Source organism: Rhinolophus hipposideros (genome assembly GCF_964194185.1).
Source record: "Rhinolophus hipposideros genome assembly, chromosome: 4".
In the NCBI taxonomy this organism is placed as follows: Eukaryota; Metazoa; Chordata; class Mammalia; order Chiroptera; family Rhinolophidae; genus Rhinolophus; species Rhinolophus hipposideros.
The window spans coordinates 44389615-44417343 of NC_138050.1; the positions used below are offsets into that span (position 1 = coordinate 44389615).

The window sequence follows — 27729 nt, forward strand, 5'->3', positions numbered from 1 at the left end:
CAATTCAGCAATTCATGTATGTCCCTTATTTAAGGTGAAGGTTAGTCCTGAGTCTGGGACTTTAGGCACGATTTCACAAAGCACATTGAGGTTATTCTTGTCAAACTGGAGAGTTGGATGGAAACTATAAAGACCAGAGAAGACAAAAGAACCCAATCACAGGTGATCTAAGTAGGTTGCAGTTTGATTTGTGATTTTTAAATTTCCAGATTTCCAAGTGTGAGCCACGGCTTTTTAGAGTTCTTGTTTCAGATTTTAGCTGTGATGCAGGAGAGAGTTTTCAGCTTTAGGGAGCCATATTTGGAGACTCAGGAGCACACTCTTTAGGAACAAAAGGAAAAATATCTTTCAATAGTAACTTAAAAAATTGAACATGTCTGGATGCCTGTTTCCTTGAGTGACTCTTAATTTTCCCTGGCTTCTCTGAAGTGCTTATTTAGTTCTACCCCAAATGCCTGTTCTCACATATTCCAGCTTGGCTTTTCATGTTTCAACAGTTAACATAAGCCACTGAACTTATGGGTATTTATCCAGAGCTGGTATGTGAACATTTGGAGGTTTGCTCACAAGTCCCTTTCACTGAAATCTTCTTTTCTGGGCATTGATTTGGGCTGAATGCACAAAGTACAAATTGCCTCTTGGGACAGAGATGCCAGGCTGAAGCTGATGAAAGATTTACTGCAGAGTGTTTAGAATTGCTGAGTTTTGTTATGGAATTATTATAGCCTTTCCCACTGAGATGCAATGATTTATAACCTAACGATAGACACGAGTGTTTAACTGTGTTCCATTAATTGATTAAACAATTTACTTTCTGCTTTGTGCTCACACCTGCTCGTGATCAAAGCTGGTTCATGTTCTGCTCTTGGCTATTGCATGATGCCGTATTAATGGTTTATTGGTTCCACTGTGCCTATAACACAGCAGAGTTTATGATGTTTAATAAAATGACATGTCTAAATAGTCTCTTGGCTTTGAATTGTCTTTTTATCAAATTAATATCATGATGTGTGTTTTCCTTGTACCTTCAGAATTGCAAATTTCTGCAAGGTCTGCCACATAACACTGTAGATATTCTAACAGTATTTTTGCAATACATGAGAGGGGAGAAAGTACTTTCTTGCTAATTGGTGTTCTTTGTCATTTACTTCTGTCACTTAGGGGATTCCAGTAGGAATCTCTTGGGAGGGTGGACCTGGATGAATACAGACAAGTTTAGGCAAATTCTACACCCCCTTTTCCTTGAAATCAGGTATTTTTTAGGAGAAAATGAACACAGCTTCACCCTGAGGAGTATACGGGGTAAAGGTGAAGACTTCTTTCTGAAACAAAGGAGGTCAGAAAACCTATGAAAGCACACAAAAAAATTAAACTCCTATGGTAGCTGTGTTAGATTAGCCTGTTTTTCTAAGGAAATCTTGGTGACTTGAAACGTCTCCTCTTAGGTTTATTATTAGAGCCACGTGGGAGGTAGGCATCTCCATTTATTGAGTATATATACTTTATCATTATGCTATTCTGCCTCTAATAACAGCAAACATTTATTGAAGTCTTTCAATAGACCACGTACCATATTTAGAATTAATAGCCCGAAGCCTGAAGTCAGGCTACTTGCAGAAAAATTCCAACTCAACAAATCTGAGGCATGCTAAGCCTCAGATTCCTCTGTGAATTGGGTAAAATATTATCTGGTCTAGGTTGTTGAAGTTTAAGTGAGCTAAAGTTAATAAAGTTCTTTGCATAGTACTTGACATTTAATAAACACTCTACAAATGTTAATAGTTATAATAACACTAAGTTGTAGGTATTTTAACTGTTTTCTAGATGAAAGGCAAAGTATCTGGTACACAGAAGGAAGGGAGACGGAAGGGATAAATATATAGCTATGAAGTTTCCTTGGTGGTGACTAATTAGGTCAGAGTAATTTTTTCAGTTTAATATATTGCCTTGATTTAGTAAATACTCAACAATTGGTAGTAATTTTCAGGAAAATTACTTCTTAATTTTTTTTGCTACTAGGGTTATTTTCCTCTGTCCTTGGTTTACAAGGTCATCAAGCTAGGTTATGTGACCAAAGATTAAATTCCCAATCTCAACAAAACCTCTGGAATTGTGTGCTTGAGGGAGAAAGCAAGGAGACTAGGTTATCACGAGTGAAAAAACAAAACATGCAAAACATAGACTCTGCTAATGAAAATTATGTTCATCTACAAAGAACTTCATGATTTTTAATTGTATGACTAGAATGTCAAAACAAACCAATCCAAAATGTCAAGCACATGTTTTTCCTCCTTCCTGGAGTATTCTTATTCTGGCTCTCCAAATGACTGGCCCTTATTTATATCCTCAATGTAAATGTCATTTTATCAAAGTGGTCTTATCTGACTTTCTTTTCAAAGTTACTTCTCCCTTTCAGGGCCTCAGCTAGTCCACATGGTATCTTTGCCATAACTGGACAAAAGCAATCCTTCCTCAAGTCTCTACTTACATTGTCAGACAATGATGTTCACAAACCAACTTATTTGAACAAGACACTTTACTGCCATCTGCCGGAAAATTTTTGCAATAAATATACACATCTGCAATGTGACATGAATAGCGCCTCTTAGAGTTGTGTTGGGTAAAACATGCATGATTGTACACACCATTCCCACAACCCTGTATCCTTTATAACAGCATCTAGTTTGTTTCATTCACAGTACTTACTGCATGCTGAAATTGTTATGGCTTACTCCTCCCCAGCTGAGAAGCACCAGGAAGGCTGGCACTATGTGTAGCTTATTCACTGCAATATCATCAGTAGACAAAACAGTGTCTATTTCATTGTAGGTATTCAAAATATATGGATAAATGAATGAATAAATGCTTATATCTATTTTATTTATTAGTCCAACTATCTATTCATATAGCTAAATGCACTATGTAGCAGGAAATCTGATGTAAATTTTGATTGGCTATAGATGTGGATAACATAGTATCTTGAATGTAGTAGAAAATTAATAAATATGTATTCACCAAAATTGAAAGCCTTGTTCCAGAATCTACAAGGATTATGAGTCATATGAAACATGGGTCTTGCCGTTATGACATTAATATCTAGTGTGAATGATCACAACTTAATTCTCTTTGGTTTTCAGGATAAGAATGGGGATATTGGAGATAAACACAGAGTCATTTTGAAGCTTTGCTTTGATTGGGGTATGGTTTTGGAAGTAAGAGTTACAGTGTTTTCAGCCTACACTTTGGCTATAGACAAACATTCTCACCTTTTGGAGTCTCAGTTTATGTATTTATAAAATAAGATATTTGGATGAGAAATCTCAGTGTATTTAGATTAAGTGCCAGTACAGTATCTAGACATTCCGCTGATTTGAGGACCCTGTTCAAGATGATCTCTTTGAAGAGTCTATGAATATGACACCTTATCGGGACTCAGTTTTTGCATCTATTAAAAAGGGAAGTAATGCAATCTTGTTCTCTATCTTGTTGTGAATTTGGTAGATATACGTGATGACATGCTGACGCATGCTAAGCAGTGGTGAGCTTTTCTGGCTAATTTAACTAGCACAATAATTTCCAGATTCATAATCTGTTGATTGTGTAAAATAAGAGTATTGGCCTCCTACCCCTTGTGACATTAATGAAATAATCAACTCATGCTTGTGTGAGTAAAATGTGACTGTAAATTTGTAATCGGAAACATGAAGAGTGATATTAGTCAGGATCTATTCATCAAACAGTATTTAGAGATTTGTAATAGAAAGTAGTAAATGTAGGGAATTGGTTATATTCTACAGAGGATAGAATAGAAGAGGTGAGAAATCAAAAACTGGCAGCAAGGTCATTCAGAAGAAAGTCAAGGGAACAGAGTTAGGAGGCAGCTTTATAGGAGCCAAGAGTGAGGAGGTCACAACCATGATGATTATGTCAGCGCGTAGTGAAAACAATAAAGGAGATGCAGCTCCTTTCTTGTTTTGTTTTTTTTTGTTTTTTTTTGCTACATGCTTATTGAGATATAATTGGCATATAATGCTGTATGGTGAAGTGATTACTGTAATAGGCTTAGTTAACATCTCTGTGGCCTCACAATTACATGTGTGTGATAATTCTTTCACTGCATTGAGTGCAAGCTTTTTTTGTTTCAAAATGTGTCAAAAAATGCACAAAAAATAAAAAGTTGATATTTTGACTATTTTATGCATTTAAGAACATTTTGAGCTGCTTTGTACATAAATGACATTTTTATTTTAAACCTTTGTTATATGGCAATAAAGTTACCATTATATTGAATTTTAGCAAAAAATACTCAAAACATACTAAGAGGCATCAATTAAATTTAAGTATAGATAAATTAGAACCTAATGGCACTGATGACATAAAATATTCATTGCAAAATGTTACACAATATGGCATGCAAAACATCTTTATTGTTGATAGTGCAAGCCACAGGAAAACATATCTGAATGTCACAGCAAAAGAGTTAAGAACATTTAAGATCTCCAGATAGAGCAACTTTCGAGTATATAATACAGGATTGTTAACTAGATTTATGATGTTTTCTACATTAGATCCCCATATAACTGGAAGTTTGTACCCTTTGATCAACAGCTCCCTATTTCCTCCAATCACAAGGGCCTGGAAATCACCATTCTACTTTGTTTCTGTGAGTTCAGCTTTTTTAGGTTCCACGTATAGGAGAGATCATATAGTATTTGTCTTTCTTTCACTTAGAAAATGCTGACAAGTTTCATCCATGTTTTCACAAATGGTAGGATTTCCTTCTTTCTCATGGCTGAAATAATATTCCATTGTGTGTGTGTGTGTATATATATATATATATATATATATATATATATATATATTCCATACTTTGGCTATTCTGAATAATGCTGTAATAAACATGGGAGTAAAGATAATTTTTTTGAGACCCTGATTTCATTTTCTTTGGATATATATACGCAAAAGTGAGATTGCTATATCATATGGTAGTTCTATTTTTAATTTTTTGATGAACCTCCATACTGTTTTCCATAGCGGCTGCACCAATTTATCTTCCCACCAACAGTGCACAGGTGGTCTTTTCTCCACATCCTTGCCAATGCTTAACTCTTGTCTTTTTGGTGATAACTATTCTAACAGGTGTGAAGTGATATCTCATGATTTTGAACAGTATTTTCCTGATGATTAGTGATCCTGAACATCTTTTCATATACCTATTCATCATTTTTATGTCTTATTTGGGAAAATGTCTATTCATATCCTCTGCTCATTTTTTAATAGGATTACTTGGTTTTTATTATTGCGTTGTATGGTTCTTTATATGTTTTAAATATCAACCTCTTATCAGATATAAGGTTTGCAAATATTTTCTCCCAATTCTGTAGGTTGCCTTTTCATTTTGCTAATGGCTTCCTTTGCTGGGAAGAGTTTTTTAGTGTGATTCAGTCTCATTTATTTTTGCTTTTGTTGCTTGTGCTTTTGGTTTCACATCCAATAAATTTTTGCCAGGTCCAACATCAAAGAGATTTTTTTGCCTATGTTTTCTACTAGAAATTTTATGGTTTCAGGTCTTATGTTTAGGATTTTAATCCATTTTGAGTTCATTTTTGTGAGTAATGTAAGATAGGAGTCCAATTTCATTCTGCATGTAGTCATCCCAACAACATTTATTATATAGATATTTTTCTCTCACTTGGTTTTCTTGGCTCCCTTGTCAAGTATTATATCACCATATCTATGCTCTGGATTCTGAAGATTCCTCAGCTCTTCTATGGATATGCTTGCTCCCCACTTCTTGCTCCCTCCATGGCAGATTTCTTAATCTTTCCTTCTTTAGATCCTACAATGCATCATACTAGGTGCTGGCAGACTCCCTTATGCTCTCCCTAAGGCAATGCTAACTGCTCAAATTTGAAGTCACTGCCTGGCCTGCAGATTTGGGCCAGCTTTCTGCGTGTGCTCACTTGCCTTCTACCAAAGCTTGCCTTTGCCAATATTGGAAGCATGTATGGGGGCCAGAGTGGAGGGGTGTGTGGGTGAAGCTCACAGAGTTCTGGGGATGTCTACACACCTGAGGGGGATCTATAGGTGAGATGCCTTTGCAGCTTGGTGGCAGGCCTCTGTCAACAAAAAGTCATTCAGGCTAAGAAAAAGCTTGTAAGAGTTTATTTGAGCCAAACTGATGGCAATATCCAGAAAGAAAAATCTCAATGAATTGAAAAAATGCTCCAGAAAATGGCAACTTATTTTATACTTTAGAAGCAGAGAAGGACGGTTATATGAAATCCATTGGTGGTAGATTAAGGGGGTGGGAGAAAGCAAAGTGGGGAAATCTCTGGGATTGGATAAAAAGTAAATTGGAGAGATAGATACTTCTTTTACATTGGTTGATACAGAATAGTTAATAGCATTTTATAGCACATAGAGGTGGTTATCAGGGAACAGGAACAATAATGAGGGATTCTGTAGTTTTCTGCTATGGTGTGATGGGTTGTGCCCTGGGGGCTATGGAAAAAGGGATTACTCTGACATTCCAAGGGTCTGTTATGATGCAAAACAAATAATAGACAGGGTCACTTAAGATAAAGATTGACCTTTGTCAAGGAAGCTACAGGCCAAGGATGTGACTACCAGCCACAACCTGCTTTTAGTTGGGAATTTAGAAGAGCTTTCTTAGCACTGAATTGTGCTGTCTTGAGGGACAGGTTATGAGGTTAAAGTTAAACTATTCGTTTTATTCTCTCCAAAGAGTTTTGTTTGTTCATTTGTTTGTTTGAACTGTGTGCTGGAATTTCTTCACTGGACTCCTGGATTTCTAAAAAGGTTCTCATTTATAGCTGATTATCTGACTTAGTGTTCTCCAGGTGATCCCAGAATGCGGCCATGAGGTGATGAAGCCAGTTCATGGGCCACGTAAGGATCCACAGCTGGGACGGAGGCCTGTATGCATATTACTTAATGCCTGGGTAAGTAAGAGTCCTCCTGGGTGCCTTGGCAAATGGTGTTGCATCAAATAGCTTCTACAAAAGCACTCTGTCCATAAATGCATGCTAATTGTTGTTGCTGAGAGAAAAATAGAAGGAAACATTTTATTCAGTCATCTTGCTGATGTCATTTGCAGCTGCATCTAAAGATGTTGCCTAAAAGAGAAAGGGGAGGGGAGGAAAAACCTGGATATTCTCTTCTTTTCACATGTCAGTCTTTTACTAGGACTTTCAACTGACTAAAAACAGCTGAAAAGAGGCTTTCTGCACTTTTTTTTTTTTTTTTTTTTTTTTTTTTTGCATACAGAGTAAAGCAGAGGAGGCATAAACATGGATCTGAGGGAAAACAGGCCTGGGACAGGCATAAACATCTCTCATCCATTACCTAATAAAGAAACATCCCAGCATGTAGAGGCACCATAGAGATTGCATTTTGTCTCAAATAGAGCAAAGTGTGTTTTCCTAATTTATCATTTTATTGCAATTAAATTTGACACCAAAGCTAGACAATCAAAATACATAAACCTTGATATATGACCCATTTTGACTCTACAGTGATCAAAATTGCTGAATCCTTGTACTTTCAACTCAATCAATTGCTACATGGCCAATTGCTAAGAGGGTTAAAAATGTGAAATTGATCATGCTACAGACAGTTTGTACCATCATAGAGACCTGGTGTAAATTGTGACAAGTGGTAACAATCTGAAAGATAGAAAAAAATTCCAAATGACTCTGAAAATACTAGAATAAAGTTCAATGGTGAAAAATACAATGCTGAAATGTGCACCAAAAAAATGAGGCCAGAATTGGAGGTATTTCAAGAATAACAAATATATATATTTGTTATATATAAATATATATATATATATATGGAGGGGGTATTTGTCTCACCTGGAAGGAAATTGAAATAAATAGCAATGTGTAGTTTTATGAACTATTATTTTTTTGATTATAAAATAAAATGAGGATTAAAACAAATAGCTCTGGAATGCTACATTACTTGGCTTCATCTTCAGTTGAAATTTTACCTAGCTTTCAGGGTTATTTCAAAACCATTCTCCCATGGGCTTTCTTTCTTCTCATCCTCAATTAGATACTATCCTATAATAATTTATTTGTATTTATCATATGACATTTATTATATCAGACCTTTTAATAATATTATTATGAGTTTGTAATCTCTTTTATATTATAAAGTCTTTGAGTAAAGAGATTTTGGTCAGTTCATTTTGACATCTATCACAGCATTTGCACAGTAAGTTCTCCATACATTTTTGTCGGATTGTCTAATTCACTATAAGACTGTATGTTCATTATTCATTCATTTCACAGGCATTTAAACATTTACAAGTGCTTTCAATACTAGGTATTCATACATGAAGCTTTGGAATGACTTTTAGTTTACAGTTCTTTAGTAATATAGGCAGCTTTATATTTATTTATTTAAATATATAAATACACATATATACATAGAGGAACCCGTATCTTAAATGTTTAGCTTTCAGCTTGATTGTTTACAAACTGAATATAGCTACATGACCAGCACTTAGATATAAAAATATAATTTTACCAGTACCACAGAATCTATTTTCTCTCTCTTGCAGTCACTACCTGCCTGTCCCAGGATAACTACCATCCTGACTTCTATAGTTGACTAGCTTTCTTTGCTCAACATTAAGTTTTTAACATTTTTCTATGTAGGTAGTATTGCTGTAAATTATTCACTTATAATATTATATAGTATTTATCATGTGATTATCATAATATCTTTGTTCATTAAACTGCTAATGGGAATTTTGATAATTTCCAATTTAGGGCTATTACCGTGTTTCCCTGAAACTAAGAAGACCTAGCCGGACCATCAGCTCTAATGTGTCTTTTGAAGCAAAAATTAATATAAGACCCGGTCTTATTTTAATATAAGACTGGGTCTAATATATAATATAATATAATATAATATAATATAATATAATACTGGGTCTTATATTAATTTTTGTTCCAAAAGACACATTAGAGCTGATGGTCCTGACAGGTCTTATTTCGGGGAAACATGGTATGGTTACTGCTGCTGTGAATATTCTAATACATGTATACATGCATATGTATATTTGTGAAATGTGTTACTAGAAGTAGAATTATTTTTGCATATGCTATGCATATGTTACTGGACTCTGTTGTGTTCCATTGGCCAGTTTGTCTATCCTTGCATAAGAGTTTTATAAGAAATTTTGATATCAAGCAATTATCAAGCCCAAAAGCAATTCAGTTTTTTGGTTCTTTAAGATGGCCCTGATATTCTTGGGCCTTTGCCACATAAATTTTAGAATCAGCTTTTCAAGTTCAACCAAAACCCTCCTTTTTTAAAAAGCAGAATCATGTTAATTTCAGTGGTTAATTGGCAGAAAATTAATATCTTTAGAATACTGAGTCATCAGTTTGTTAATGTGATATGTTCTTACATTTCTTTAGGTCTATTAAAATTTCTCTCAAAAATATGTTGCAATTTTTAGTTTGTAAGTTCTGTATATCTTTCAGGAGATATTTTCCTAAGCATCTAAAGGTATATTTAATGATGTTTTTCCCTAGGCATTTATGGTATATTTAATTTAAAAAAATTATTTTGCTCGTATGTAGAAATAAAATTGATTTTTAAATATTGATCCAGTATCTTACGACCTTGCTAAATTCACCTATCAGTTACACTATATTTTTGGAAGTTTCTTTATGTATTGGCAGATTTTATATACATAATCACATAATCTGCCACTAATGATAGCTTTATCTCTTCCTTTCTAATAATCTTTTGCCTTTTGGTTCTTACTCTTTTATTACACTGTTTAGGACAGAGTGGTCTATGATGAGCATCCTTGTTTTGTTTCTACCTCAGGATAAAAGTCTCCTATAGTTCATTATTGAACATGACATTTGCTATAGATTTTTTTTTTAAAGATATCCTTTAATTCTAGTTTGTGAAAATTTTCTTTTTTTTTCTTTTTAAATCATAGTATGTTCTGAATTTTGTTAATTCTTTCTACATTTATCTGGATGACCATATCTCATCTGTTCTGTTAATGCAGTAAATTAAAAAGATTAATTTTTGAATTTTCAAATAATCTTGCACTTCTGAACACCCAAGTTGATTATGATATACATCTTTTAAAAAATATATTTATATGTTATTGGATTTGATGTGCTAACATTTGTCAAAGATTTTTGCATCTGTGATAATATGAGATATTGGTTTATAATTTTCCTGTCTTGTAAATGTTCTATGAAAATTTTTTAAATTGAGATTATGTTAGTTATACTATATTTTATAGAGTATAGTTATACTATAGTTATATAGAGGCCAAGTATTCACTCTTTTTCTATTTTTCTGGAAGAGTTTGTACAAAATTGGTATATTTTATTCCTTAAATATTCAGAAGAATTTACCAGAGAAACCACCCATACAAAACCAAAATTTAGCAAGTGTCTCATAGGGAAAACTAGCCAGGCATTTTTGTTTCCTCAAATTTCTAAATTTAATCCACCACCACAAAAACTCCCCCAAATTTTACTGTGTTTTCATTCCCCCAAGAGAGGCACTCAGCAAGTGCTATCATGAACCCATGCCCAGAAGTAGAAAATGCTCTTAGATGAAGACAGAGGCTGGATACGAACAGGTCATTGTTCCATCATTTTGGAACTTTAGATCATCTGATCCTCATTACTTTCATAACTCTTTGCTACCTTAAAATACGTGGATTTTGGTAACATATCTGATTTTTTCTGGTTGTTATTGCAAAGCACTGGCCTACCATTATGTACGATATTCTACCTGTGTGCAAAGGTATAGGCTACCTTATTTTTTCAAACGGATGCTATAGTCTTTTACTTGTCTGGAATCAAGGTACTAGAAGGCTTAAGAGTTCTTTATGTCTTTTTAATGTTTATCAATGTCACCTGTTCATTGATTTTTTTTTCTTTATCTTAATTCAGAAACTATAATCTGCTGACTTTAGGTGTATGATGGTCGTTGTGCTCTTATAAATTCCCAAACAGGATTGAAATAAGAATTGACATAGTTCTTATTTAAAACACAGATTAAAAACCCTCAGACCTGGAAATTCTCCCAAAATGATTGGTTTGGCGGCTAGGAATCTGTAATTTTAACATACTTTCCAAGAAATTCCGATATAGCCCATCTACACAAAGACATTTGGAAACCACTGAACTAGGCATGACGTGATTAAAAAGTAATGTTCTGAGTCACTATTTTTATGATGAAATGCAGGAAATTTCATGGACTGTAAATAGAGGGGAGATCAATTTTTAGCTCCCACTCCTAGTAGGTATGGAAATACAGATCTCTGAAAGAAGTTTAAAACCACTTCCCAGAATTACAGTACATAAAATAATGTAGAGATGATAGGAAAAATGTGAAGGCTAGAACTAAAAAATTATCATCCTATAGGCAGAGTACTGTCTCTCACCTGTGGCTGTGGTGGCTGAAAATCACATTTCAGGAGGCTGAAAATCCATTTCTAGGATTATTTAAAAAAGACCAAGCACTATGGGTGATTAGTTAATAAGGATCTTGAAATAAGAAGGAAATACTTCTGAGCAGACCAGGTTATGTGGATTGAGAACAATGTGCACCACACAGAAGTGGCCCCACACTGAACCAAAATTGTTCCTGTAGCCCCACTATTGATTGGATGTTGCCGTAACCAATATTGTAGTGAAAAGGAACTAGAATTTTATGTGCAAACCTTAACTCTTTTTTGTAAGTAATTATATAAAAGATATCTATTTACATGAGATCTCATTTTAAAATATAGGTTTATTTTCAATAAATAATATTATTGCTTTTATAGTTCCTAATTTTAAATATTTTAAAGTATTTTTAAAAATACACTTTTACTTGGTGATGGGCCCTACCTATTGAAAACAAGAGTTTGACAACCAGAAATGGAAAAAGAGGTAAATCTAGGCAATCTTTACCAAATTCTCTCCAGATGAAGCCTACTTACATGTGCCACACATTAGGTGACACATTGGATATGCAGTCACGAATTCAAAGGGCTCAGGATGAAAACCAGCATACTTGCTATAGTGCAACAAGTGTGACTATGTACACATAAGATCTTCAGTGAATGCAGAAAAATGAGTACCTAATTCTGTTTGTTGGAGGAAGTAGAGCCAAGGAAATTCCACCAAGGAGATGATCTTTATAAAGTTAAGTATGAGCAACATAGGTGGATAAATGTTTATAAGGAGGTTCAGGTACAGGAGATAAGATAGTAGAAAATGACCACCTTTAATAATACGGTGTGCTCTGAAGAAGTTTGATAGTCTTTTGGACTGACGTACCCTGTTTCCCTGAAAATAAGACCTAACTGAACAATCGATTCTAATAGCAAAACTTAATATAAGATCCGGTATCGTATTGTATTATATTATATTATATTATTATATTATATTATATTATATATTATATTATATTAAAGACCCAGTCTTATATTATAGTAAATTAACACCAGGTCTTATATTAATTTTTGCTCCAAAAGATGCATTAGAGCTGATTGTCCGCTAGGTCTTATTTTTGGGGAAACACGGCAGGTATTAGTTAAGGTACAAATGGGGAATGGGTGTGAGTAGTTTAAGAGATATTTGAGTTCAAGTGACATTTGAAACAATGCTAATAAATTCAGACTTTATTCTTAAGATGAATTATAGTCATTGAAAGATTTGATTAAAAAGAGTGGCATGAACAACTGTTTTAAGAACATCATTTGGGCAGTGTATAACATGGTTTAGGAAAGGGATATCCTAAAGTCAGAATTACAATCATAATTACATTCTAAGAATGCAATTCTGAATATGTAGAGAAGGAGATGGGTTTTAGAGACTATATTAAAGATATAGTTTATAAAATTTGGTCATTGATTTGCTGAGTAGTAGTGAAAACAAAATAAAAAGTTGAGAATGACCCTAGGTTTTTATTACCATTATTGTGGAAATAACCATGACAGAAATTCCATGAGGAGAAACAGATTTGTATGGAAAAAAAGGAGCTCAGATATAGACTTGAAAGTTTGAGATTTCTACTGTGTCCATTAAGATGCAAAATAGGATGACAAAAACATCGGTTTTGAGCTTCTGATGGAAGATTTTGGTGCCAATAAAATTGGACTCATCAGCATATATATAATAGTAAAGTAAAATGAAAATAGTAAAGTAAAATGAAAGAAGAAAGAGGTTCAAGGACTAAATGCTGGAGAATATTAATGTTTTGTGATGAACAGAAAAAGGAAGCTACCATAGTAGAAACTTCTGAAATTTTATGATCATAGAAGTCTCAAAACTACATGAAGTGGATACTAAATAAAGGGATAATGGGGGCAAATAATGCTGAGGGATTAAGTAAGGTAAGTACAGTTTGGCAATTGGGAAATAGATCACAGATTGCTTGTTACAGGAGAATATTTATTCTCCCATTCTTAATGGTGATAAGTGGCTGCCTTATAATTAACATTATATTTTTCAGCCTTCAGTGTTGCTAGCTGTGGCCAAATGACTATGTTTTCGCCAAGAAGGTGTAAGAACAATTATTCTATCATTTCCAGGATATTCCCTTAAAAAGCAGCTGAAGCAGGCCTTTTGTCTTCTTTTTCTTTGTTCCGTCCTTCTTTTCTCTGTTTGAAATGGAGACCTGATTACTGGAGATGGGGCAGCCATCTTGGACTGCAGTATGGTCCTGTGAATGGTTGTAATGTAGCAGAGCCATAGATCCAGGGAGCCTGTGTCCCCAAAGACTTCATAGAGCAGCTCTGCCATACTGTCCCTAGACTTCCATGTTAAAAATACATCTTGAGTAAGAAATAAATTTCTGTGTCACTTATGCCTTTTTATTTTATGTTTTAATGCTACTTGTTGAACCAGTCCTTACTAATGAATTTTATTGTAGTATTTTTCATGAAATTATAGGCATTAGCCTTATCACTCTAGGTTATTCAGCACATGGTATATGAGTAAGGGAATGCAGTAAGTGACTTCTACTTTTTCAAGAAATTTGATGGTAAAACCATGGTCAAACTTCTTCATATTGTGAAGTCATTTAAAATGGTGCTTAAGTACTACAATATCAAGGGAAATTGCTCATGCTATAGCATTTTTAGAACAGGAGGATACAAAAATTGCATGTACTGCATGACACAATATGAAAGTACCCTATACAGTGGGGTTTGGGGGGGGGGACCTAAAAGAATACATCAACCTGTGAATTTTTTTTTGTTGTTTTTTGAAGAGACTATATATGATGCTTATTTTCTTATAGTATTTGTAACCCAGACTTTATTTAATAAAATTATGTTGTTTTTTTTTTTTATTTGAAATGAAATAGTTATTGAAGATATTGGGAAAGAGAATACTGACAAAGGAAAAAATAAAGATTTTCTGGGGCTGAGGCTGACAATTGAGGCATGAATGTTTAGTGTCACCAATACATATGGTGAAATTATCTCAAGTATAATTCTGCATCCCTGATGTAGGAACAGAGAAGTCCAGAGGCTACTATGACCAGGCCCACAGTCTGGTAAAGGGGAAAGGGATAAAGAAGTTATGATTAACATAATGGACTGTTGGGATTTGACCAGGCAAAGAAAAAAGTGAAGCCAGAAAACTGATTGACTTCTTCGGGGCTCTAGTCCTTCCGAGGCTGAAATCAAATATAATGTAGGTGAAGAGACAAGAGTTGAAAGGGTTGTAGTGATAAGAGAGTAGGTTTTCAAATTTAAGATTTCAAAGATGTATGAGCTCTGATGATTACATTTTGTGACCATGACCCTGGACTGGGCTGCTGAAGCAGAGTGTGCTATGTTAAGGCCGTTGGAGATCTGTTAAGTTCATTAACTTGGTGATTAGTCATAATGTTTTAATGAGGCTTGCCATTTATTTAAATTAGTGAGAATCCAAACCATAGTATCACAAATATGAAGGGACACTTGAGAATAGGTACAGTATCTAATAACTTTCTGACTGTTTTCTAATAAATGATTGATGATTCATTATCAGTTATTGACTGAAAATGGAAACAGAAACTTCAATTCATGAAAAGCATTTTTTTTTTTTAATTTGAGAATGTATTGCTAAAAGAAAACCCAAAGTGTATTACAAAGAAGATGTGGAAGCCCCACTTCAGAGATTCCATTTATACCTTCAGTCAGGTATAAATGCATCTTTCTACTTAACATAAACAAAATTTATTTACTTGTCTACATGTGTTCTCTTAAACTGATTGTGAAGTTCTTGGCTTAAAAGACTGATTTTATACTGTCAGGATATTGCACAGTGTTTGGCACATTATGGAAGTTCAACACATTTCTGTTATACGAATGATTTTCCTGACATAGTGCTAAAAATAAATCTATATTCCTGTAGCTTGCAACCTAAGAATCAGTCATTCACAACAAATGGATTTACATTTCCAGTCATAGAATATGTTCAAGTGTAAGTAGAGGGCTTATTAGCTGGGAATGGAAAAAAAGGACGCACTGATATCAGGTTGAGAACTAAATGGTTTTATAAGCTCCTTCCTAGCTTATAGATTCTATGAGTCTGTAACAACTAGTTGTTAGCTTCTCTTTATGGGTTATTATGGATGGATCCCATCTCTTCTCACCGGAAAACATCAAGTACCAATAGTACATCTTATTATACCATTATAGAACATTAGGGTTCAAAGGAACATTAAATGTCCCCTCTTTCACAAGCCCATCTGTCTGCAAACCTCCAAGTTAAACAAGAGGAACTCTAGACACAAGGCAAAGAAAGGTAACTTCTCAATTCTTTCAGTTCTTTGTTATCCTTACTAGGGTTCTGTGGTCCTTTATATAATAAGTAACCCTTTTTATCCCCTCTCATGTTTATAAGGTGTTGAGACATAAGTAACAAAAAATGGAGATAAAAAATGATGATAGTGCAAACTGGAGACAATATCTTTAGATGTGTGGTCATACTGGACAACCTATATTCACCCTTGAATTAAATTTCTTCCCCTAGATTGAAAGGCTTTGCCTTTTGAAGGTAATGCCTGATAAGTTTGTAATAAATTTATCACATGGTAGGGAACATACCAAAATGTATTTTCTCTGCAGCAGGCTGAAGTTCAGCAATAAGAGGCTGAGTTGAACATGTTGCAGGTTTTCTTCTAAACACACCCATAATATAAGTGACTCCTTCTCTTTGGGCAAGGAAGTATGAGAGAGTTTTTCCCATACTTTTCTCTTGTAGGGAGTAGAAATCCCCTCCTATTGCAGGTACCATTCTCTTCTCTTCACAACACCCAATGCCGAAGTGTTATCCTAAGTAACACAGGGACTTTCAGAAGATCACCCTATCGAGTGCTGTCTTTGCTAAAAATAACTAATGATCTCCCCTTTTCCTGCTCTTATTTCCCATTTCCTTTCAGCTCTGTTCTATATACTACCAACAAAAAATGGTTGATCTGTATTTTGGGTAGTGTGTTCCACCCTTAATAAATAAGGTATTACATTGTACCTCTGGAGATCTTCCTCCAAGACTTTATGAGACACTGTTGGGGAAGATGCCTAAAGGGAAGGAATTCATAATAAATGCCCTCAGGTCACACACAAAGGCAGCAAATTACATTGGGGAATCTTCCCTGCTAGGTGAGTAGCTCTTTTGGCTCCTTACCTAGCCTAGCTACAATATGTTTATTATGAACACACTCTTTTCAAAGAGGCAAAAAATATATTTAGTTTGGGGATTCAAGTTCCTGCCGCTCATTCATACCACCACAGCTCATAGATGATTATCTCTATCTTCCTGTTTGCTTCATAGCTAGGAATTCCTAAATCAGAGGTCACAAACTCAAATATTCACAGAGGCCACGTAAACAATGTATATAAGCAAAGCAAAAAGGTGGAATTCATGAGCAAATAATGGGGATTGTGGCAAATATTAGGTTGGTGCAAAAGTAATAGTGTTTTTTGCAATTATTTTTAACCTTTTAAACCACAATTACTTTTGCACCACCCCAATGGAAAGTATGTGCCACATGGAAAGAGGTAGCTGCAATGCCATGTGACGGATTGTCATGGATTTTCACGGTAAAATAGTTTTCCTTCTATCTTCCAAATTTTAAAAGGAAGCTGACAAAGTCAGACTTTTATGTGAAGTCCTTTGAATATGAAGTATATAAAACTAATTTAAAATAAATAACTATTTTAGTAAAACTATGTTTTACTAATATAAAACAAATAAAAATAAAGCCCTAAACTAAAATACATAGACTGTATATGGCCCATAACTACACATTTCCAGTTGTTCCTCTGTATTAAATCACTTGACTCTTGACCCACCTACTCTTCTTTGTACCAGCTAGTGTTCAAGCATGCCCCCACCCTGCTGGCTTTCTCGTCCTGACACCCAAGTCATAGCCTCTTGCCCATTACTGTGAATTGCATTCACAGAACCAAGCTCCCCTTCTCGCTCATCCTCAGATATCCAGAATCAGGAAAAAACAAGCAAAAACAAAGAACAAAACACTTTTTTCGTATTAGAGTTTGGCTTTTCAAGAAGATATACATTTTCACAAAGTAAGCCATGGAATGTCATTTTTAAACTTAATTTTTTTTTATTTTTTTTTATTTTTTTTATTTTTTTTTTTACCTTGGACCTGGTACAGTCAGAGTAGAAAGGATTCAGGTTAGCTTTGGAAGTGTGATACAGTGAACAAATCCTTGATGAGAAGTCTGATAAACACAGCTTCTAATCTGGTCTCTCATTATTTAGCAGCATGAACTTATTCAAGTTCCTCAGCTCTATTGAGTTTTCAGTTTCTCATATGCAAAATGGAGATGCTAATAAAGAATTGTTATAAGGATTAAATGGGATAGTATATAAGAAAGTACCAAGAAAACCATTAAGTGTTATTGAAACATAGGACATTATTATGATTGATGCTTTTAACATTTAAATCTAAACTTGCCTTGAATTTCTTTTGTTTTATTAAAATTGCTTATTTTTCTTTTTATCTTATAGAATGGAATTAACAAAAGGCCATATAAAAAGAGAATAACTAAATCTCAAAGCAGGGTCAAATTTTAATGGAATATATTGATCTGGTACAATATTTTTCCCAATGTTTTATTCTTAGAACATATTGAGTATTTACTATGGGCCAGACGTTGCCTAGGCACTGGGCATATAGGGATAAACATGACAAGAAAAGAACTGGCCCTAGTGGAACTTAAATTTCTTATTAGAGAGAGAGATCATAAACACGCAAATAAACACAAATTTTAATTGGTTTATGTGCTTTAAGGTGAAATAAAAGAGGATATGGAAATGTTATAGAAAGTGACAATATGAGAAAGAGGAGCCTGTTTTAATAGTATAGTCAGGGAAAGCCTCTCAGAGTAAGTGACATTTGAGCAGAAATAAGCGATGCGGGTGTCTGAAAGGAAAGTATTCCAAGCAGAGGAAGTGACAAATTCAAAGTATTAGAGGCAGGAATAAGCTCGGTGTATTCAAGGAACAGAAAAAAGACCATGCTTACTGTGGAACAAAGTGAGAAAAGAGAAAGAGGTAGGAGATAAGGTGTAAGAGTTGGAAGGGCTATATCATGTGGTACCCTATGGATCACAGCATGGATAATGGTCAAATGTATGGATTTTGAGCCTTAGGTTTGAGCGGGAGTAAGGCCACTTCAGCTGCTTAATGGAGGGGTATTGATTTTAAGGGGACAGGAGTAAAAGAAGGGAGTGTAGTCTAGGAAAGATGTAATGCTGGCTAGAACTAGACTTGCAGCAGTAGAGGCAGGGTGACATTGTAGGATTCAGAACATACTGTGAAGGTGAAACCAATGGCATTTGCTGGTGAATTTTATGTGAGCGTAAGGAAACGATAAATGTCCTGAGTGATATCTAGTTTTTGGGCCTAATTTACTGGGTGAATGCTATTGCCAGATAACAAGATGGGAAAGACCAGAGCAAAAGCGGATAGGATGGGGATAGGAGATGAACACAAAAAAGTCTCTTTCAGACAGGTGGCATGTTAAGTGTGACTCCTATTGTGCGTCCAAGTAGGACACTGGATGTTTGCATCCAGAGCAGGGGAGTAAGACCAGGGCTGGTCATATAGATGACATTGAAAGCCACAGAACTAGGTAAAATCATATAGGGAATGAGTATACTTAGAAAAAGAGACAGAGACTCTTGTGTGCTGCAACCTTAGATAGTCAAGAAAGAGAAAGGCCAGCAGAGTAGACAGGGCAGGAGCAGCCAGAGTGGTAGGAGAAAAAAAACAACACTTAAAATTACGCTGTCTTAGAAGCAGAAAGAAAAGCAAGGAACAATCAATATGTCAAATGTTTCTCACAGGTGAAGGAAGATAAAGCCAGGGAATTAACATTGCCTTGGCAAAATGGAGGTTGTGAAGAGAACTTCGAAGAGGAGTTTTAATTAAGTGCTGGCACAAAGCCCTAATTGGAATAGGACAAAAAGAAAATGGGTGAGGAGAAAATGGTGACAGTAACTACAGACAACTTGTTGGGGCTTTTTTCTTTTTCTTCTTTCTATAACTCTGAGCAGAGAAGTAAGCAGTACTTAAAAGGTTAAGCAGCGTTTATGGAGTTTCTATGTATGTGGATACAGAGAGTGAGTCAAGGAGATAGGACAGAGAAGGACATGATGAAATTGAGGAGCAAGAGTTATAACAGAAATTTCAGAATACATGAGTACAGAATACAGTTTCTTGGAACTAAAAGGAATTTTGAACCTGACTTATGTTTATAAGCCTAAATGGAACATTAGAGTGTTTCCTCCATTGTCAGGTAATCTGCATGATGACAGTTATCTTAGGTCTATCTAAGTCCTTGTTTGTTCCTGAATTGGAAAGCACTCAGTCTTTTATCACTAAGTATAATGTTACCTGTAAGGGTTTTTGTAGATTGCCTTTTAAGGTTGAGGAAGTTCCCTTCTGCAAGTGGTTTGCTGAGATCTGATCTTAGATAGGTGTTAGATTTTCTTTTCCAACTGTATCGAGCTTTATTAAAGATACTTTTCATAAACAACCATGGTATTTCAGGCAGGACATGGGCAAACGATTGGTAATAGTATACAACTTTCATACTCCCTTCTTCAATGGACTACCAAAATCAGAAAGCCACTATAAAAACGCAATGAAGTCTCCATTTGATGCTCCGAACAGGTAGTTTAGAGTGAGGGCTGACATTTCACATTAAGCATGTTGTTTAACAACTTTTCACAAGCAGACCCTGACTTTCAGGAAATAAAATAAAAATAGCAGAATTATCAATCTGTAGGTCCACAATTTAAAAATGGAACTGCTGCTCTTTTGAGGGATGCCGTCTCAATGGTGACAATGATGTAGATGATGTTGGATCTGCCGGCAGTTTCTGAGTGTGGGCCGGGATCGTGTCTCGTGAAGCCGAAGAATGGAAACATGGACCAGGGAGAGGCAAAGAGTTTTTTAAAAAGGATAGTTTATTAGAGGCAGGAGAAGAGGTTGCAGCTCCCGAGTGGGAAGGGGTCCCGAATGGGGGGTGCCCCATGACTGAGGCAAAAGCTCTTACTTTTATACCTTCCCTTGTCTGCTTGAGGAAGGGGAGCTCTTTGAAGAAGGGAACTTGTTGGAAGAAGGAAACTGGCGCCTTCTAATGAAATTCGTCTACCAGGTTTGTTCTGCTTGCCCATTCTAAAGGAATTAGCAAAGTAACCCACTCTTATCTATCAGATGTGCTCCATTTGTCAGGCCAAAAGGAATTTTGTGATTAACCTCAAGGTCTTGTTACACTGCGTCCTGAAGCGAAGGAGTGATTTCAAAACCTGAAGTTTTAGGATGTGGCTGTCTTTGTTTATTCCACCAGGGACCTCCCTGTCTACCTAGGGACATGCTGGCTAACCTGTATCAACACTAGAAAGTCCAGATTGTCTGACATACTCATAACCAATTTTTCTGGGTCAGGTCCCAACAGGCCTCTGGGTTTAAGGAAATCTATGCTTACTGTGGAGAGGAAGAGGGAGATAAAAACATAAAAACGAGTTTGAGTTTTTCCACACAAGGTGTTTGTGCCAAGGTGGCTAATGTGTGTCAACATCAAGTGATCCCTCCTCCTAGGAACCAAGAGGAGGTCTCTCAAAACTATATGGGAAAGGTATTTTTCCCCATGTCAATCCAGCTTTGGAGACATTCTATTGGTAACATATGTCTTTCCCCAAAAAACAACAATGAAGTGTTCTGTATTTTAACAACAGAGCTTAAAAAAAAAGTAAAACAACATTCTGTATTTTTATAAAACTTGATAAAAACTAGTGTTTCAAACTGTACATTCACCAGAAGTACACAGTTATCAAAAATGCATACACTTCACTTGGCATCTCCAGCACCTTCAGCTTTCTGGGCCTGGTCTGTTTTGGCATCTCCATTTTCTGCAGGGTTATTCCCATCCTTGCCAGCATCAGCCTTCCCTTTTTTCCCTTGGGTACCTTCTCTCCCTTCTTTGCAGGGACCTTTTTAAGCTTGGGCTCTGGCTTTAGAGGAGCAGGTTTAGCAGATAACCTTGTGGATGTTCTCTGTGGTTTGGCTTTATCTCCTTTAGCATCCCTTCAGCCTTTCTCTTGGGCATGATGGGCCAAGGCAGCGAAACATAGACGCTGGATGCGGGATGCAGCAGTCGATCCCAATCCCGGGGGTAGTTCTGGCCTCTACTTCACACTGCTCAAGGGTGTTAGATTTTGTTAAATGCTTTTCATTCAATTATTGTGATAATTATATGGTGCTGCTCTTTAAATTTTAATATGGTGAATACATCAATTAAGTTCTCAAATGTTAAGCAACCTTCCATTCCTGAGATAAGCCCCATTTGGACATAATGTAGTATCTTTTCATTGTTTTGTTGAATTTGATTTGCTAAAAGTTTGTTAAGCATTTTTGCATTTATTCTTATGAAGATTATTGATAGGCAGTTTTTTGTTTTGTTTTGTTTTGTTTTCTGGCAATATTTTTCTTTGGTTTTGGTATCAGAGAGGGGTGGCTCTATAGAGTGAATTAGAAATTATTTTTTTTCTTTTAATTTTCTCCTGTAAGATTTCAGTAGAATGGGTATTATTTACTTCTTAAATGTTTGATAGAATTCCTCAGTGAAGCTAGGGTCTGGAGTTTTCTTGGTGAGAAGAGTTTTAACTATTAATTCAATTTCTTTGATATATACAGAGCTATTCAAATTATTTGTTTCTTCTTGAGCACGTTTTTCCAGTTTGTGTTCTTCAGGCATTTGCTCTTTCATGTAAGTTGTCAAGTTTATAGGCATATTGTTTTTTCATACTATCCCCTTAGTATCCTCTTAGTAGCTGAAGAATCTAGTAACGTCACTTTTCTCATTCTTGATACAGACAATTTGTATCTTTTCTCTTTTTCCTGATCAGTTTGGCTAGAGGTTTATCATTTTCATTGACCTTCTCAAATAACCAACTTTCAGTTTCATTGTTTTTCTCTAATGCTTTGCTATTTTCTATTACATTGCTTTTTGCTCATACCTTATTATTTCCTTTCTTTTGTTTATTTAAGATTTAATTTGTTCTTTTTCAAAATTTGTTTGTTTGCTTGTTTACTGAGGAAACTGAAGTCATTAGGTTGAAGTCTTTCTTTTTATCAAATATAATTGTAAAGCTATAAATTTCCTATTAAATACTGTTTTATATGCATCCCACAGATTTTGATGTGTTGTGCTTTCTAATTTCAGATAAGTTAGGGAAATGTTTGGGAATTTTACAGATATATTTCGGTTATTTATTTCTAATTTATTCCATTTTGATTGGGCCCATTTTGTGTGTAAATAACGTGAGGCTCAGAGGATGTGCTCTATGTTTTCCCTTTGTCCCTGCAGATCCATTTGTTACTCTCCACTTTGATTTGTGCCTTGGGACATTATGTGTGTGGATTACAACAATAGGCTCTCTTTTGCCTTTGCTTTGATTTTGATTTTTCAATTGGAAGCACTGCCAGGAGACTGGAGGGAAGGAGGTGAGCTATATGTGACCAGGGTACTAATTCCCCTAGTACTCTCCTTGTAAGATCACTACTCCTTTCCTAAATGGTTCCCTTGAACAAAGATCAGTCAGTATGCTGCTCCACAGAGCTTTCTCTGCTATGACAACTGCTCTCTATTTTTGCCTTTTAGGACTAGTCAAGGAATCAATCCTGTAATTACTAGTCTTTGAACATTGCACTGTCTCTTAGGGGTTGTGAATAGCCTCTGTACTAAATTTCTTCAAATTATCCCAGTTCGAATGTACCATCTGGTTCCTCCGAGACCCTGATGGATACAAAGAAGACTTTGAAGGGTGGAAGAGCTGTTCTCAAGGAGCTAATAGGAGAAACAAGCCATATATACACAACCTATTGTTAGTTATCTTTAATGTATCTGTTAAGTGTCAAATGAGTTAAACAGTCCTTAATGACTATAGAGATTCCAGCATGGAAAAAAGAATCCCTGATAACAAATCCGTTCTAAGTTCTTATCCGATTTTGGAATACTTTTTCTTTGTTTCCTAGGTAGAGAAAGCTCTCATCTAAATTGTGAACTAAGTAAAAAGAAGACTTCCCATAGGAGGTAGAATTCAGCCAGGCAGTTGAAACATGGAGTGTATTTTAAGAAGCAGAGATGTGGGAGAAGATATATATATGCTAACCTGAGATTGTTCTCTAATTATTTAATGCATATATTTTGCTTCCCCACACCTGTACATTTTCCAAAAAGGCTTATGCTTTTTGCTATGTGACTTACTTCTTTTATCAGATAATGGAACAAGCCTGTTGGGAAAGCTGGCCACTTGGATTAGGGTAGGATGCTTTGACACTGCTTCTAGGGAATACAGTCAAAGTTATCCTGAAATGTAGGATACAAACAAAGAGAAATTACAATTACAGCTGACACAAAGAATCAAGTATCTGAGCAGTGATATCAGCCCGATGTTCAAAAGGAGGATTTGAGTCAACAGATAGGAGATAAAGCATTAAGCCAAGAAAAGATCAATAACATACAGAGGGGGCCAAAAAATGTATAAATAAAATGAAAGGAAATAAAAACTATTAAAATTGTAATACTCAATATATACCGATAACAAAAGATGAATACAAGTCATGCATATACATTTTTTTGGCATCCCCGTTATTGGTAAGTAGAGTACAGGTTGTAATGAATCAAAAGAATTCAGGTCACATACAGTGAGAAAAAAACGTCTGAGTACTTACAGTAATCCCCCCTTATCTGTGATTTCACTTTCTGTAGTTCATTACCTGTTCTGTAGTTCAACTGTGGTCCGAAAATATTAAATGAAAAAATCCAGAAATAAAGAATTCATAAGGTTTAAATTTTGCACTGTTCTAACTAGAATGATGAAATCTCATGTCATCCTGCTCTGTCCCACCTGGCACCTGAATCTTCCCTTTGTCTATTGTATCCATGCTGTGTACAATACCAGCCCATTAGTCACTTAGCAGCCCTCACAGTTATCAGATTGTCTGTGGTCCTATGGCGGTGCTTATGTTCCACTCATAATGGCCCCAAAGGCAAGAGTAGTAATGCTGGCAGTTCAGGTATGGCAAAGAGAAGCCTCAAAATGCTTCCTTTAAATAAAAAGGTGAAAGTTCCCAACTTAATAAAAGAAAAAAAAAATATCATGCTGAGGTTGTTAAGATCTACAGCAAGTATCAATCTTTTATCTGCGAAATTGTGAAGAAGAAAACAATAAATTTGCGCTAAATGTTCTGTCTCACCTCAAATGGCAAAAGTTATGGCCACAGTGTGTGATAAGTGCTTAGTTAAGATGGAAAAGGTATTAAACTTGTGGGTAGAAGACGTGAACCAAAAACGTGTTCCAATTGATGGTAACATATTGCACCAGAAGGCATTGAGCCTATATGAAGACTTCAGCAAGGGATCCCCTAAAATGAGTGACCACATTCACATAACTTTTATTACAGTATATTGTTACAATGTTTCTATTTTATCATTAGTTATTGTTAATCTCTTGCTGCGCCTAATTTATGAATTAAACTTTATCATAGGTGTGCACGTACAGGAAAAACATAGTATATGTAGGGTTTGGTACTATCCGTGGTTTCAGGAGTCCACTGGGGGTCTTGGAAAGTATTCCCCACAAATATGAGTGGACTACTGTATTATTACAGAGCATTGTCCAGGAAACCTTGAATTGACACTTTAATAAATATTGATGGATTAGGTGAACGAATGATTAAGTGAATACTTCTATAGACAACATGTAAATTTCTACAAGAGAACACTTATGGGATGAATAAATTAATAAGCACAGAGCACAGACTCTCAGATAGTGAGACTACAGGGAGTTAGAGTTTAGGGGTGAAGAGAGAGACACATATGTCAGTGATTATCTTGGAAATGCACCAAAATATGGACCCAAGCAAACGCGTTGTGACTTTATTAATAACTGTGAGGCAAAAGCAAACCAAAATCTATTAGTGTTTCAGGTAAACTAAATATTTTAAATCTTTTAAAACTTATTCAACATATTTTTGAAGAAGAGAGTGTATACTATGGGGTGGGGAGACCTAGAAAGATGATTGCTGGAGTTTGCTCTCAGCTTCTCCTTTTTGCCTCATGGAGTTCAACTTCGGCCTCAAATTGCATCTTCCAAATTACCAGTCCAAAAGCTTTCAGTGAACCAGCCTGGTCCTTCTTGAAAGAGAAATAGGGACTACCTGTTGTTATTCAAGCATGTCCCTTAGAGATATTAATTCAGTATGTTTAAGACATTCAGACTCTCCTCAAAAAGAAAGACTTCTAGGAGGCTGTTATTAATGAAGACAAGCCTGAAAGCTTTGAAATACCACTTTAAAGAATACCAACTGATTATATAAATGGCATTAAGCCACTTTCTACCTGCAGATATTGTGAATAACAATTTTTCCAGTTCCATTTTTATAATGATCTCTTTTTTTCACATTGATCTGCTATTCTACTTGTATCAGATTTAAAATTCCATATGTGTGTTGGTCTTTTCATAGGCTCTCTATTCTACTCTATATCATTTGTCAATTTGTCTGTTTCTGCATTGATGCACAGTCTTAATTGCTGTAGTTTCATCATTAATTCTGATATCTGACAGGACATGTCTTTTCTCTTAGCTGTCTTTAGACACATCCTAATTATTGTTGGTAGCCCTTTACAATTCCATAGAAATTTAAGAATCAGCCTCAAAGTCTTGTTATGACTTTGACTGAAGTTACATTGAGTCTATAAAGCAATGTGTAGTAAATTGACAATTCCATGATATGTTTCTATCACAAACATGACCTCTCCAATTATTTTGGTCTTCTTGAATGTCTCTTAGTGGAGCCTCATAATTTTTGCTCTCAGGCCTTGTACATCTTTGATTCGGTTTAGTCCTAAATATTTTACAGTGTTACTTGCTATGTTAATATCTTTATTTAAAATTTTATGTTTTATTTACTACTGATGTAGATAAATGCAATAGAATATTATATTTTGCCCTTTTAAAAATTGTTCAATTCTATTATTTTAATAATTATAATGTTATATATGGTATAGTATATTTTTATAATAATTCTATTTTGATACTTTATGGTTTTCTATTTAAACAACCTCATATCATCTGTAATCATATCAGCTGCAAATAATGCCAGTTTTTTTCTTCCTTTCTAAATTTTCTGTCTTATACCTTACTTCTTTTCCCTACCTTAGTCAACTGCCTAGGAAATTGTATATCTAGTTCATACTATGCAAAACAAATAACCTTGAATGCATTGAAGACTCAAATATCATAAGTAAAATTTTTGCAGATAATAGACACGACATATGGGTAGGGAGCTTTTTCTTCAACGAGATATCAAAACTACTAACCAAAAAGAAATAGATACATTTGTGTATATTAAAATGAAAACCTCTGATAATGAAAAAACAAAGAAAGTGTACAAACTCTACAAATAGGAAAGAATATATGTGCCACACTTACAAATGACAAAAGAGAGTCACTATCTCTTTATAGTTCTTTAATATAATCTCTTTAATAAAGAACCTCTACAACATAATTTTAAAATGGGAAAATTGTTATTTCACGGAAAAAAAGATGTCTGTGGCCAATAACCACATTTAGAGATATTCAGCTCTGTCAGTGCTGAGGAAAATGAAAAAAAGACCATAATGACACGTTTTACTCATTCCATTGATTAAAAAAAAAAAATAGATGTCTAAAGATACCAAGTATTAAAGAATATGCACATCAATAGGATTTCTTATCAATTTCTGGTAGTAGTGTAAGTTGATATAACATCTTTAGAAAAAAAGTTATTATCTTGGAAATTTGAAGTTACGTATCTTACAACCCAACAATTCACTTTCTGGTATACACCCAAGATAAATAATTGCACAGGATCACCAGAAGATATGAACAAAAACATTCACATCATCAGTGTTCATAACAGTAAAAATCTGGATATAACCTGAAGGGAATGGATAATTAAATTATAATATATTCAAACAATGGAATATTGCACAGAAGTGAACTGAATTAACCCCATGCATCATTGTAGGGAAGATGTTGAAGAAAATTTGCCTTCATTGGTTGATGTGAGCTTTTGTCTATTAGCTTTTATCTGTTCCTGTATGTTAGGTGATTTCTGTGCTGTGATCAGGGGTTGAATAAATCCCCCC

At 35.0% G+C, this 27729-nt stretch overlaps 1 pseudogene across 1 annotated transcript; it reads right to left on the reverse strand.

The window, feature by feature from the left end:
- Positions 1–21383: 21383 nt before the first annotated feature.
- LOC308496506 (non-histone chromosomal protein HMG-17-like) lies at positions 21384–21673 on the reverse strand (annotated as a pseudogene). The gene has a single exon. The product of its transcript is annotated as a non-histone chromosomal protein HMG-17-like (transcript).
- Positions 21674–27729: the final 6056 nt, after the last annotated feature.